Source organism: Procambarus clarkii, chromosome 15 (genome assembly GCF_040958095.1).
Source record: "Procambarus clarkii isolate CNS0578487 chromosome 15, FALCON_Pclarkii_2.0, whole genome shotgun sequence".
Classification (NCBI taxonomy): domain Eukaryota; kingdom Metazoa; phylum Arthropoda; class Malacostraca; order Decapoda; family Cambaridae; genus Procambarus; species Procambarus clarkii.
The window spans coordinates 46,587,095-46,599,594 of NC_091164.1; the positions used below are offsets into that span (position 1 = coordinate 46,587,095).

The 12,500-nt window shown below is 57.4% G+C and overlaps 3 non-coding genes across 3 annotated transcripts in view; all 3 read right to left on the minus strand.

Annotated features, from left to right (window-relative positions):
• LOC138365168 (large subunit ribosomal RNA) overlaps window positions 1–522 on the minus strand; it is a 4,358-nt gene extending 3,836 nt beyond the window's left edge. The window contains exon 1 of the ribosomal RNA XR_011228714.1: window positions 1–522. This exon is cut by the window's left edge and continues 3,836 nt beyond it. This is a non-coding gene — a ribosomal RNA (large subunit ribosomal RNA).
• Window positions 523–1,608: 1,086 nt separating this feature from the next.
• On the minus strand, window positions 1,609–1,770 carry LOC138365158 (5.8S ribosomal RNA). Its single transcript, XR_011228704.1, has one exon. It is a non-coding gene; the product is annotated as a 5.8S ribosomal RNA (ribosomal RNA).
• Window positions 1,771–2,417: 647 nt separating this feature from the next.
• On the minus strand, window positions 2,418–4,289 carry LOC138365164 (small subunit ribosomal RNA). Its single transcript, XR_011228710.1, has one exon. It is a non-coding gene; the product is annotated as a small subunit ribosomal RNA (ribosomal RNA).
• Between the last annotated feature and the right edge of the window lie 8,211 nt (window positions 4,290–12,500).

Consider the following 12,500-nt stretch of genomic DNA (forward strand, 5'->3'; position numbering starts at 1 on the left):
TCGCTTTGTTACGTCCCCACCCAGCCGACAGCCGACGAGCTGAATCCCCCAGTTCGACCTTCGAGGTTCCACCCGTTTGGCTCTTAACGGTTTCACGTACTCTTGAACTCTCTCTTCAAAGTTCTTTTCAACTTTCCCTCACGGTACTTGTCCTCTATCGGTCTCGTGGTCATATTTAGCCTTAGATGGAGTTTACCACCTGCTTTGGGCTGCATTATTAAGCAACCCGACTCTACAGAGAGGCCCTTTCCGACCGCCCCATCTATGCCCTCGCGGGCGCCGCCACACGGGCCTGTCACCCTCCATGGGTAGTGGCCGCTTTCAAGCTTGACTTAGGCGGTATGGGACGGCGTGCCGGACCCTCCGAAACGCAACACCCCTCGTGCCGGTTAAGACACGAGGTTATGCGCTGGGCTCTTCCCCGTTCAGTCGCCCTTACTAAGGGAATCCCTGTTGGTTTCTTTTCCTCCGCTTATTAATATGCTTAAATTTGGCGGGTAGGTCTCTCCCGACACGAGGTCGACGGTGGGTTTTTTTTTTCGTGCGCTGGTGGTTTAAAATTTTATTTGATCATCGATCATCGCTCGAGGGGCGGTCTCGGCGCAAAAACACACACACACAGTCACACACATTTTGATTTGATCAATCAAGGACGCCACCCGTCGGCGAGCACTCTGGCTACGCCTTTTGCTGAGGGGCAAAGCACAGCACGGGAGCAGCACCTCCTCCGTCATGACGACAGGCGGTCGCTCCCTCGCACCACACCAGCAACAAACACAGCGGCTGCTGCTGATGATGCCACGGCTGTTACTGTCCCCCAGCCAACGCACTGAAAATCCGAATTTGGCCGTCTGACGGCTTGCGCCAGACACGCCGTCACTTCGGTTTCAGCAAGCGTTGCTTATAGGCCCCACAACTGTGGCAGCGGCTACCACTAGGGTGCACACATGCCAACGAAATTGTAACAATAATAATAACAACAGTAGTAGTATAGCACTACTTCTGTGCGCACACGCCTCTCTCTCATACATGCACCTGTGTACTGGTGTAATTTACTCGTTCATGAGCGTTATTGGCACCATTTCTTCTCTCTCTCGAATTCTGCTAGGCCAAAGTAAATGAAATCCGGTTGAGTCGGTCCGTAGAGAGTGTGTGTGATAGGCGGGAGGTTCCTCAAGCGTTCAATTTCCCTGGCACACTACTACCTCTGGACGGCGACGCATGGCATGTCGCTTCCGACCCGGTCCTCTAGCCATACCCTTGTGTTGTGCCATCCAGTCCACGGAGGGGTGGAAACTGGCGGCTTTGCTTGCTGCACGTCTGTGGGACAATCGGATCCGCAGCAGACGTCGAGTGTTTTCTCACTCAAAGGGCGGCAGGCCTCTGTTGCAGAAATAGGACGAAAAGCGTCTTTCTTTCACAGCATGATGAGGTGTGCTAGGGGCTCGTTTGTCAAATATTAGGGGGACTCCCGGTTTGCCTCCTGCCTTCTCATTCGGGGGGCAGTGGCGGGCGTCGTTCCCCAGAGCAGGCCAAAGCGCATCGTTGAGCCTGCCAAAGAGCAGAATATGGAGGCCGCAACAGCTACTCGCCCGATGGATGTTATTCCGACCCTCGCGCAGGAGTGGCGACAGTACACATATCAGGACTGCCGCCGCAATGTGCGTTCGACTTGTCGATGTATCTGGTATTCTTGCGATTCACATACCGACACGCAGTTAGCTGCGGTCTTCATCGACCCACGAGCCAAGTGATCCACCGTTAAGAGTTGTATATGTTTTTATTAAGGCCTGTCGGCCGTCTATCACTCCATCATAGGAGGACGTAATGTATGGGGGGTTTGATAGGGCTGGTAAGAGCCCGACTTTGGTTAGAAGACACATAAAATGCTTTTTTTCTCTCTCCCCTTTTTCCTCCTCTGCCGCACACGTACATTTACGTTTACAGTAGAGTGAAGGCGGGGAGGGAGGGGCCCACTGGGAAGCGTGTCAAGGAAAACCCAGCACTAGACGCCGCCAGAGTAGCAGGCGCCGGCCCTGTCAACGAGAGGAGCAGTAGCGTCTTCGCCTGCTGCTTTCTCTCTATGGTGTGGGTGCCGGAAGCCACTGAGCGACCGGGGACAAGGAAGAAAGATGTCGGTGACGGGTGTCGCGAGCCCCAACAGACGACTCTAAAGCAGTATACGGCGCTAGGACTGTGACCTGCGCCGGTCGGACTGACTGACATGTCATGTCAGTCCGACATCACAGACCTGTTATTGTCTCACAGTGGGTGTTGATCTCCCCGCCGTTTATCCGCTTTCTCCTTTCCCACGGCAATTGGGTGCGGCTCCCAAGGCTACCCTTGCCTTCTTCGCATTGAAGAATACTCGAACGACGACGACGAGCCGATGGTTGCAGCTCTCGCGTCACAAACTGTAATGATCCTTCCGCAGGTTCACCTACGGAAACCTTGTTACGACTTTTACTTCCTCTAAATGATCAAGTTTGGACATCTTTCCGTCAGCTCGAGGCGAGAACCCCTTGCGCCGAGACGCGAGGGGTAGAACATCCAAGAGCGCCAGTCCGAAGGCCTCACTAAATCATTCAATCGGTAGTAGCGACGGGCGGTGTGTACAAAGGGCAGGGACGTAATCAGCGCAAGCTGATGACTTGCACTTACTGGGAATTCCTCGTTCATGGGAAACAATTGCAAGCCCCAATCCCTATCATGAAGGGGATTGAACGGGTTACCCGCTCCTCTCGGAGGGGGAGAACACGTTGATCTCTTCAGTGTAGCGCGCGTGCGGCCCAGAACATCTAAGGGCATCACAGACCTGTTATTGCTCAATCTCGTGCGGCTAGAATTGCCGCTAATCCCTCTAAGAAGAAGTTGCGAACTGGACACCAATTGCTGGAGATCCGTCGACTAGTTAATAGGCCAGAGTCTCGTTCGTTATCGGAATTAACCAGACAAATCGCTCCACCAACTAAGAACGGCCATGCACCACCACCCACCGAATCGAGAAAGAGCTCTCAATCTGTCAATCCTTCCGGTGTCTGGGCCTGGTGAGGTTCCCCGTGTTGAGTCAAATTAAGCCGCAGGCTCCACTCCTGGTGGTGCCCTTCCGTCAATTCCTTTAAGTTTCAGCTTTGCAACCATACTTCCCCCGGAACCCAAAGACTTTGGTTTCCCGGAAGCTGCCCGCCGGGTCATGGGAATAACGCCGGCGGATCGCTAGTTGGCATCGTTTATGGTTAGAACTAGGGCGGTATCTGATCGCCTTCGAACCTCTAACTTTCGTTCTTGATTAATGAAAACATCCTTGGCAAATGCTTTCGCAGTAGTTCGTCTTGCGACGGTCCAAGAATTTCACCTCTAGCGTCGCAGTACGAATGCCCCCGCCTGTTCCTATTAGTCATTACCTCAGGTTCCGAAAACCAACAAAATAGAACCGAGGTCCTATTCCATTATTCCATGCATAGACATTCAGGCCATTAAAGTAGCCTGCTCTGAGCACTCTAATTTTTTCAAAGTAAACGTGCCGGCCACTCGGGACACTCGATGAAGAGCACCCCGTGCGAGCCGGCGGGGCTAGTTAGCTGTTCGGAGCGTGACAGTAAGCACCAGGCGGTGTACCGTCAGTCCGGAACTGAGATCCAACTACGAGCTTTTTAACCGCAACAACTTTAATATACGCTATTGGAGCTGGAATTACCGCGGCTGCTGGCACCAGACTTGCCCTCCAATAGATCCTCGTTAAAGGATTTAAAGTGTACTCATTCCGATTGCGAGGCCTCGGATGAGTCTCGCATCGTTATTTTTCGTCACTACCTCCCCGTGCCGGGAGTGGGTAATTTGCGTGCCTGCTGCCTTCCTTAGATGTGGTAGCCGTTTCTCAGGCTCCCTCTCCGGAATCGAACCCTGATTCCCCGTTACCCGTTATAGCCATTGTAGGCGCATAACCTACAATCGAAAGCTGATAAGGCAGACACTTGAAGGATGCGGCGCCGGTGCGGAGACCGTGCGCTCAGCAAAAAGTTATTCAGATTCACCACGGGTGGGTTAACGGACCGAGGCCCGACCAGTTTTGAACTAATAAAAGCGCTCTTCCCTTGCGGTCAGAGACGTGATGCATGTATTAGCTCTAGAATTACCACAGTTATCCAAGTAAGTGGGTTTACAGATCCAATGAAACATAGCTGATTTAATGAGCCATTCGCGGTTTCGCCTTAACTCGGCTTGTACTTACACATGCATGGCTTAATCTTTGAGACAAGCATATGACTACTGGCAGGATCAACCAGGTAGCTCAACAGTACTACGGATATATAGTACACAAGACACACACACACACACACACCCCTCGCTCCCCTCGGTTTTGCGTTTTAATCCTGCTTTGCAAGTTAAATCTCACTATGGACTCTCTAGCAGCCCGACAGTATGGCGTTATGTCGATACGTTAGACGAACAGAGGCGGAGGAGAGCAGTTACTCCGCGTGGACGAACGATCATAACTACCCCGCCGAGATTACTCCTGCTCGTCATTGTCGTCATTCAACACGGCAAGCTGGAAAAACAGGAGGAGGAGCAGTAGTAAGTGAGTAGGTGGTGGTGGTGGTCTTTTTCGTTTTGGTAGGGACGCGAGTCTTATTTTCCTCGGCGTCACCCCTTTTATATGAAAGGAACCGTCGGAAATGCATCCGAGGTGCCGTGTGGTTTGTCGCCTCCTCGTTGGTGGAGAGAGGCGACGCCACAGTGTTTTTGTTCAGCCTTCCCATGACATGGAAGAAGGTTGGTGCTCTGTTCCCATGCACACAGACCGATCGATAGCTGACTCGATGTGCAGTCGTAGGCTGGAGAAGTGATCGCACGGAGATCGGAAGGAATCGTCGTGACACAATACAGAGGCGCTGCTTTGAAGGCCTCTCGAGCCTCACGACGTGCGCGATTACGGGCGCTCTCGCCTAATGCTACGTATGTCTAGCAGAATGCAAGTTCGCCTCGCGCACCGGACCCGAGATGCCGCAGCGTGTGCAGTGACAGTTCTCAGTTTGCATCGAGCATCGGGATCATGCTCTTGCGGGAAGGAGGATGATGGGGGGTTGTGTGGAGAGAGAGCTGCTGCCGAAACAAACTACTCACTCCAGGGAGGAATTGAAGGCAATTCTCGAGCCACACGACATGCGCGAGTTTCGCCGACCGTCTTCGCCCACTGTTACGTATGTCTAACACATGAACAAGATCGGTCGCACGCGCACACCGGACCCCGAGGTGCCTGGGCTCTGGAACCACACGACATGTGCGAGGAGGGCCGCCTTCGCCTGCAAGTTACGTATGTCTAACAAGACGCAATGGTCGGTCGCTCACACACCGGACTCCAAATACCTCAGCCTATGTGGCATTTGCCCCGCGACAGACAGGCAGGTTCCCCATTGGCGCCGGTGAACGAGAAGCAGTTCGCAACCGCACCGGAACCCAGAACCTGTGATCCAATCCCGCGACAGGCAAAACACCGTCTGGTTCCCCAATTACTCCGGTATACGTCTGCGGCAAACAGTTCGCTACCGCACCGGAACCGAGAACCAGCACCCTAACAGTGGGGGAAGAGAAAGGAGCCCACGCACCAAAACAATGGAATACATTTGCTCCTTCTCTCTGGCGACAACGAGACACAATGTCGCCAAGACGCCGGTAGTAGGTTCAGCCAGCCACCGAGTCTCCCCCTTTATATAGCTATATCTAACGTCCATGGAAGGCCATCTCGGACCACACGACATGCGCGAGTTTCGCCGACCGTCTTCGCCCACTGTTACGTATGTCTAACACATGAACAAGATCGGTCGCACGCGCACACCGGACCCGAGATGCCTGGCTCTGGAACCACACGACATGTGCAAGGAGGGCCGCCTTCGCCTAATGTTACGTATGTCTAACAGAACGCAATGGTCGGTCACTCACACACCGGACTCCAAATACCTCAGCCTATGTGGCATTTGCCCCGCGACAGACAGGCAGGTTCCCCATTGGCGCCGGTGAACGAGAAGCAGTTCGCAACCGCACCGGAACCCAGAACCTGTGATCCAATCCCGCGACAGGCAAAACACCGTCTGGTTCCCCAATTACTCCGGTATACGTCTGCGGCAAACAGTTCGCTACCGCACCGGAACCGAGAACCAGCGCCCTAACAGTGGGGGAAGAGAAAGGAGCCCACGTACCAAAACAATGGAATACATTTGCTCCTTCTCTCTGGCGACAACGAGACACAATGTCGCCAAGACGCCGGTAGTTGTCAGCCAGCCACCGAGTCTCCCCCTTTATATAGCTATATCTAATGTGCATGGAAGGCCATCTCGGACCACACGACATGCGCGAGTTTCGCCGACCGTCTTCGCCCACTGTTACGTATGTCTAACACATGAACAAGATCGGTCGCACGCGCACACCGGACCCGAGATGCCTGGCTCTGGAACCACACGACATGTGCAAGGAGGGCCGCCTTCGCCTAATGTTACGTATGTCTAACAGAACGCAATGGTCGGTCACTCACACACCGGACTCCAAATACCTCGGCATATGTACCCCGCGACAGGTAAAAGGCTGGTTCCCCATTTACTCCGGTAAACGTCTGCGGCAAACAGTTCGCTACCGCACCGGAACCGAGAACCAGCACCGTGGAATGGGGGAAGGGAAAGTAGCCAACGCACCAAAACAATGGAAAACATTTGCTCCTTCCCTCTGGCAACAACGAGACTTAGAATGTCGCCAAGACGCAGGTAGTTGTCAGTAGTCTCCCTCGCATGGTCCCCTAAGACAGCAGGTTACCCACGAGAAAGGTGCCACAGACACCAGGTCTCCCCTATATATATCGAATGGGTCAAGGTGATGTCGTCACTTCGTGCAAATTGAGCTCAAATGGTCGCCCAGCTCTCGCTGTGCTGTGGTCTAAGCACGAAAACCCCTGATGTACCATGTCCCAGTTCTGGAAAAAGGTACACTCCGGCGCTCGATTTCGGCCAGAATGCCGAACTTGCCTCCCAATTCCTTTCAGGTCTGAGAGCCTTGAAGGACAATAGGGTTACCGGACCAGGCACTTGCAAGGGAGTCAGGGTTACGTTTCGCCGTTTCGGTACCCTCCATCCGATTTGGACGAGATTGAAAACGGAAGCACTTGGGCCGAAGGCCGACGCGGGACTCTAGTCGCCGGGCCCGGCTCTAGCCCCTGGACCCGGGTTAAGTTGTGCCGTTTCCGTACCCCTCGTCCGATTTGGACGAGATTGAAAACAGAAGCACTTGGGTCGGAGGCCGACGCGGGACTCTAGTCCCCGGGCCCGGCTCTAGCTACTGGACCCGGCTGGCAAAACGTAACTTCGGCGCCCTCCGTCCGATTTCCGCGAGACTGAAAACGCAAACGCCCAACCGGAAGCACACCGCTGGGCTTTAGTCCCTGGGTCCGGCTCTAGCTCTGGGGCCCGGCTAGCCGCTGTTAACTTCGGCGCCCGCCGTCTGATTTCGACGAGACTGAAAACGCCAGCTCTGCCGGCAAAGACGGCTACTCAACAATAGCCGATGGGCTCGGCTCTAGCTCCGGGACCCGGCTCGCCGCTGGTATCTTCGGCGCCTGCCGTCCGATTTCCGCGGGGCCGACCACCCCAGCACCCGCATCCAAAGTAGGTTACCCGGCAGTAGCCGACAAATCCGGCTCTAGCTCCTGGACCCGGCTGGCCACTGGTAAATTCGGCACCCGCCGTACGATTTCCGCGGGACTGAACACACCTTCTTCCTGCATCGGAGGAAGGTACTCGGCAATAGCCGTTGGGCCCGGCTCTAGCCACTGGACCCTGGTCTCCGGTGGTAACTTCTTCGGCGCCACCGGCCCAATTCGACCAGACCCGAGCTGACGACAGGGAGAAAGGCACACTCGCTCAGGTAACTTTGTTCGAGAACATATCCCGGCTCCCGACGACACCGGCAACGCTCGCATGCTACACGAGAAACACTGCTGGCGCGACCGCCACACACCGGGCAGGAGCAGGCCGTCACGCCAGGCCAGGCATTCTCTGTGCCGGAGCATTGCCGGAGACTGGACGAGGTCCAGCGGGTAAACGGCGGGAGTAAGCCGCTCGCCTAACAGTCCAGGTTTGCACCTCCCTCCCCCCCATCTCCGGTTTCCTCCCTGCCCTCAGCCGCCTGACAGGACTCTCTCGACGCCACACCGAGCCACAGTGGGTCGTCTCGCCATTCTCTCTTGGTGCCACACCATGGACGGATCCTAGCCCGCCTTTTGAGTTCGAATCTCCGTTTTCGGCGACCCACCTTAACACCCCCCCTCTCCTCACCCATCCAGAGCCCAACCCCACCCCCTACCCCCCCAAGTCCTCGTCTCTGCTTTTCCTTCCTGCCCTCAGCCACCTGAAAGATCTACTCGACGGTTTCACCGAGCCACAGTGAGGTCGTCTCTGAATTTCCTCACTGTCCCCAGCCGCCTCACAGCACTCTCTCGACGACGCACCCAGCCCTCAGTGGGTCGTCTCTCCGTTTCCTCCCTGTCCTCAGCCGCCTCACAGCACTCTCTCGACGACGCACCGAGCCCTCGGTGGGTCGTCTCTCCGTTTCCTCCCTGTCCTCAGCCGCCTCACAGGACTCTCTCGACGCCTCACCCTGCCACAGTGGGTCGTCTCTCCGTTCTGTCTCTGTGTCGGATCAGGGACGGATCCTAGCCCGCCGTTTGAGGTCGAATCTCCGTTTTCGGCGACCCACCTTAACACCCCCCCTCCCCTCACCCATCCAGAGCCCAACCCCACCCCCTACCCCCCCATGTCCTCGTCTCTGCTTTTCCTTCCTGCCCTCAGCCACCTGAAAGATCTACTCGACGGTTTCACCGAGCCACAGTGAGGTCGTCTCTCAATTTCCTCCCTGTCCCCAGCCGCCTCACAGCACTCTCTCGACGACGCACCCAGCCCTCAGTGGGTCGTCTCTCCGTTTCCTCCCTGTCCTCAGCCGCCTCACAGCACTCTCTCGACGACGCACCGAGCCCTCGGTGGGTCGTCTCTCCGTTTCCTCCCTGTCCTCAGCCGCCTCACAGGACTCTCTCGGCGCCTCACCCTGCCACAGTGGGTCGTCTCTCCGTTCTGTCTCTGTGTCGGATCAGGGACGGATCCTAGCCCGCCTTTTGAGTTCGAATCTCCGTTTTCGGCGACCCACCTTAACACCCCCCCTCCCCTCACCCATCCAGAGCCCAACCCCACCCCCTTCCCCCCCAAGTCCTCGTCTCTGCTTTTCCTTCCTGCCCTCAGCCACCTGAAAGATCTACTCGACGGTTTCACCGAGCCACAGTGAGGTCGTCTCTCAATTTCCTCCCTGTCCCCAGCCGCCTCACAGCACTCTCTCGACGACGCACCCAGCCCTCAGTGGGTCGTCTCTCCGTTTCCTCCCTGTCCTCAGCCGCCTCACAGCACTCTCTCGACGACGCACCGAGCCCTCGGTGGGTCGTCTCTCCGTTTCCTCCCTGTCCTCAGCCGCCCCACAGGACTCTCTCGACGCCACACCCTGCCACAGTGGGTCGTCTCTCCGTTCCGTCTCTGTGTCGGATCAGGGACGGATCCTAGCCCGCCTTTTGAGTTCGAATCTCCGTTTTCGGCGACCCACCTTAACACCCCCCCTCTCCTCACCCATCCAGAGCCCAACCCCACCCCCTACCCCCCCAAGTCCTCGTCTCTGCTTTTCCTTCCTGCCCTCAGCCACCTGAAAGATCTACTCGACGGTTTCACCGAGCCACAGTGAGGTCGTCTCTGAATTTCCTCACTGTCCCCAGCCGCCTCACAGCACTCTCTCGACGACGCACCCAGCCCTCAGTGGGTCGTCTCTCCGTTTCCTCCCTGTCCTCAGCCGCCTCACAGCACTCTCTCGACGACGCACCGAGCCCTCGGTGGGTCGTCTCTCCGTTTCCTCCCTGTCCTCAGCCGCCCCACAGGACTCTCTCGACGCCACACCCTGCCACAGTGGGTCGTCTCTCCGTTCTGTCTCTGTGTCGGATCAGGGACGGATCCTAGCCCGCCGTTTGAGGTCGAATCTCCGTTTTCGGCGACCCACCTTAACACCCCCCCTCCCCTCACCCATCCAGAGCCCTACCCCACCCCCTACCCCCCCAAGTCCTCGCCTCTGCTTTTCCTTCCTGCCCTCAGCCACCTGAAAGATCTACTCGACGGTTTCACCGAGCCACAGTGAGGTCGTCTCTGAATTTCCTCCCTGTCCCCAGCCGCCTCACAGCACTCTCTCGACGACGCACCCAGCCCTCAGTGGGTCGTCTCTCCGTTTCCTCCCTGTCCTCAGCCGCCTCACAGCACTCTCTCGACGACGCACCGAGCCCTCGGTGGGTCGTCTCTCCGTTTCCTCCCTGTCCTCAGCCGCCTCACAGGACTCTCTCGACGCCTCACCCTGCCACAGTGGGTCGTCTCTCCGTTCTGTCTCTGTGTCGGATCAGGGACGGATCCTAGCCCGCCGTTTGAGGTCGAATCTCCGTTTTCGGCGACCCACCTTAACACCCCCCCCTCCCCTCACCCATCCAGAGCCCAACCCCACCCCCTACCCCCCCAAGTCCTCGTCTCTGCTTTTCCTTCCTGCCCTCAGCCACCTGAAAGATCTACTCGACGGTTTCACCGAGCCACAGTGAGGTCGTCTCTGAATTTCCTCCCTGTCCCCAGCCGCCTCACAGCACTCTCTCGACGACGCACCCAGCCCTCAGTGGGTCGTCTCTCCGTTTCCTCCCTGTCCTCAGCCGCCTCACAGCACTCTCTCGACGACGCACCGAGCCCTCGGTGGGTCGTCTCTCCGTTTCCTCCCTGTGCCTCATCCGCCTCACAGGACTCTCTCGACGCCTCACCCTGCCACAGTGGGTCGTCTCTCCGTTCTGTCTCTGTGTCGGATCAGGGACGGATCCTAGCCCGCCATTTGAGGTCGAATCTCCGTTTTCGGCGACCCACCTTAACACCCCCCCTCCCCTCACCCATCCAGAGCCCAACCCCACCCCCTACCCCCCCAAGTCCTCGTCTCTGCTTTTCCTTCCTGCCCTCAGCCACCTGAAAGATCTACTCGACGGTTTCACCGAGCCACAGTGAGGTCGTCTCTCAATTTCCTCCCTGTCCCCAGCCGCCTCACAGCACTCTCTCGACGACGCACCCAGCCCTCAGTGGGTCGTCTCTCCGTTTCCTCCCTGTCCTCAGCCGCCTCACAGCACTCTCTCGACGACGCACCGAGCCCTCGGTGGGTCGTCTCTCCGTTTCCTCCCTGTCCTCAGCCGCCTCACAGGACTCTCTCGACGCCTCACCCTGCCACAGTGGGTCGTCTCTCCGTTCTGTCTCTGTGTCGGATCAGGGACGGATCCTAGCCCGCCTTTTGAGTTCGAATCTCCGTTTTCGGCGACCCACCTTAACACCCCCCCTCCCCTCACCCATCCAGAGCCCAACCCCACCCCCTTACCCCCCCAAGTCCTCGTCTCTGCTTTTCCTTCCTGCCCTCAGCCACCTGAAAGATCTACTCGACGGTTTCACCGAGCCACAGTGAGGTCGTCTCTCAATTTCCTCCCTGTCCCCAGCCGCCTCACAGCACTCTCTCGACGACGCACCCAGCCCTCAGTGGGTCGTCTCTCCGTTTCCTCCCTGTCCTCAGCCGCCTCACAGCACTCTCTCGACGACGCACCGAGCCCTCGGTGGGTCGTCTCTCCGTTTCCTCCCTGTCCTCAGCCGCCCCACAGGACTCTCTCGACGCCACACCCTGCCACAGTGGGTCGTCTCTCCGTTCCGTCTCTGTGTCGGATCAGGGACGGATCCTAGCCCGCCGTTTGAGGTCGAATCTCCGTTTTCGGCGACCCACCTTAACACCCCCCCTCCCCTCACCCATCCAGAGCCCTACCCCACCCCCTACCCCCCCAAGTCCTCGCCTCTGCTTTTCCTTCCTGCCCTCAGCCACCTGAAAGATCTACTCGACGGTTTCACCGAGCCACAGTGAGGTCGTCTCTCAATTTCCTCCCTGTCCCCAGCCGCCTCACAGCACTCTCTCGACGACGCACCCAGCCCTCAGTGGGTCGTCTCTCCGTTTCCTCCCTGTCCTCAGCCGCCTCACAGCACTCTCTCGACGACGCACCGAGCCCTCGGTGGGTCGTCTCTCCGTTTCCTCCCTGTCCTCAGCCGCCCCACAGGACTCTCTCGACGCCACACCCTGCCACAGTGGGTCGTCTCTCCGTTCTGTCTCTGTGTCGGATCAGGGACGGATCCTAGCCCGCCGTTTGAGGTCGAATCTCCGTTTTCGGCGACCCACCTTAACACCCCCCCTCCCCTCACCCATCCAGAGCCCTACCCCACCCCCTACCCCCCCAAGTCCTCGCCTCTGCTTTTCCTTCCTGCCCTCAGCCACCTGAAAGATCTACTCGACGGTTTCACCGAGCCACAGTGAGGTCGTCTCTGAATTTCCTCCCTGTCCCCAGCCGCCTCACAGCACTCTCTCGACGACGCACCCAGCCCTCA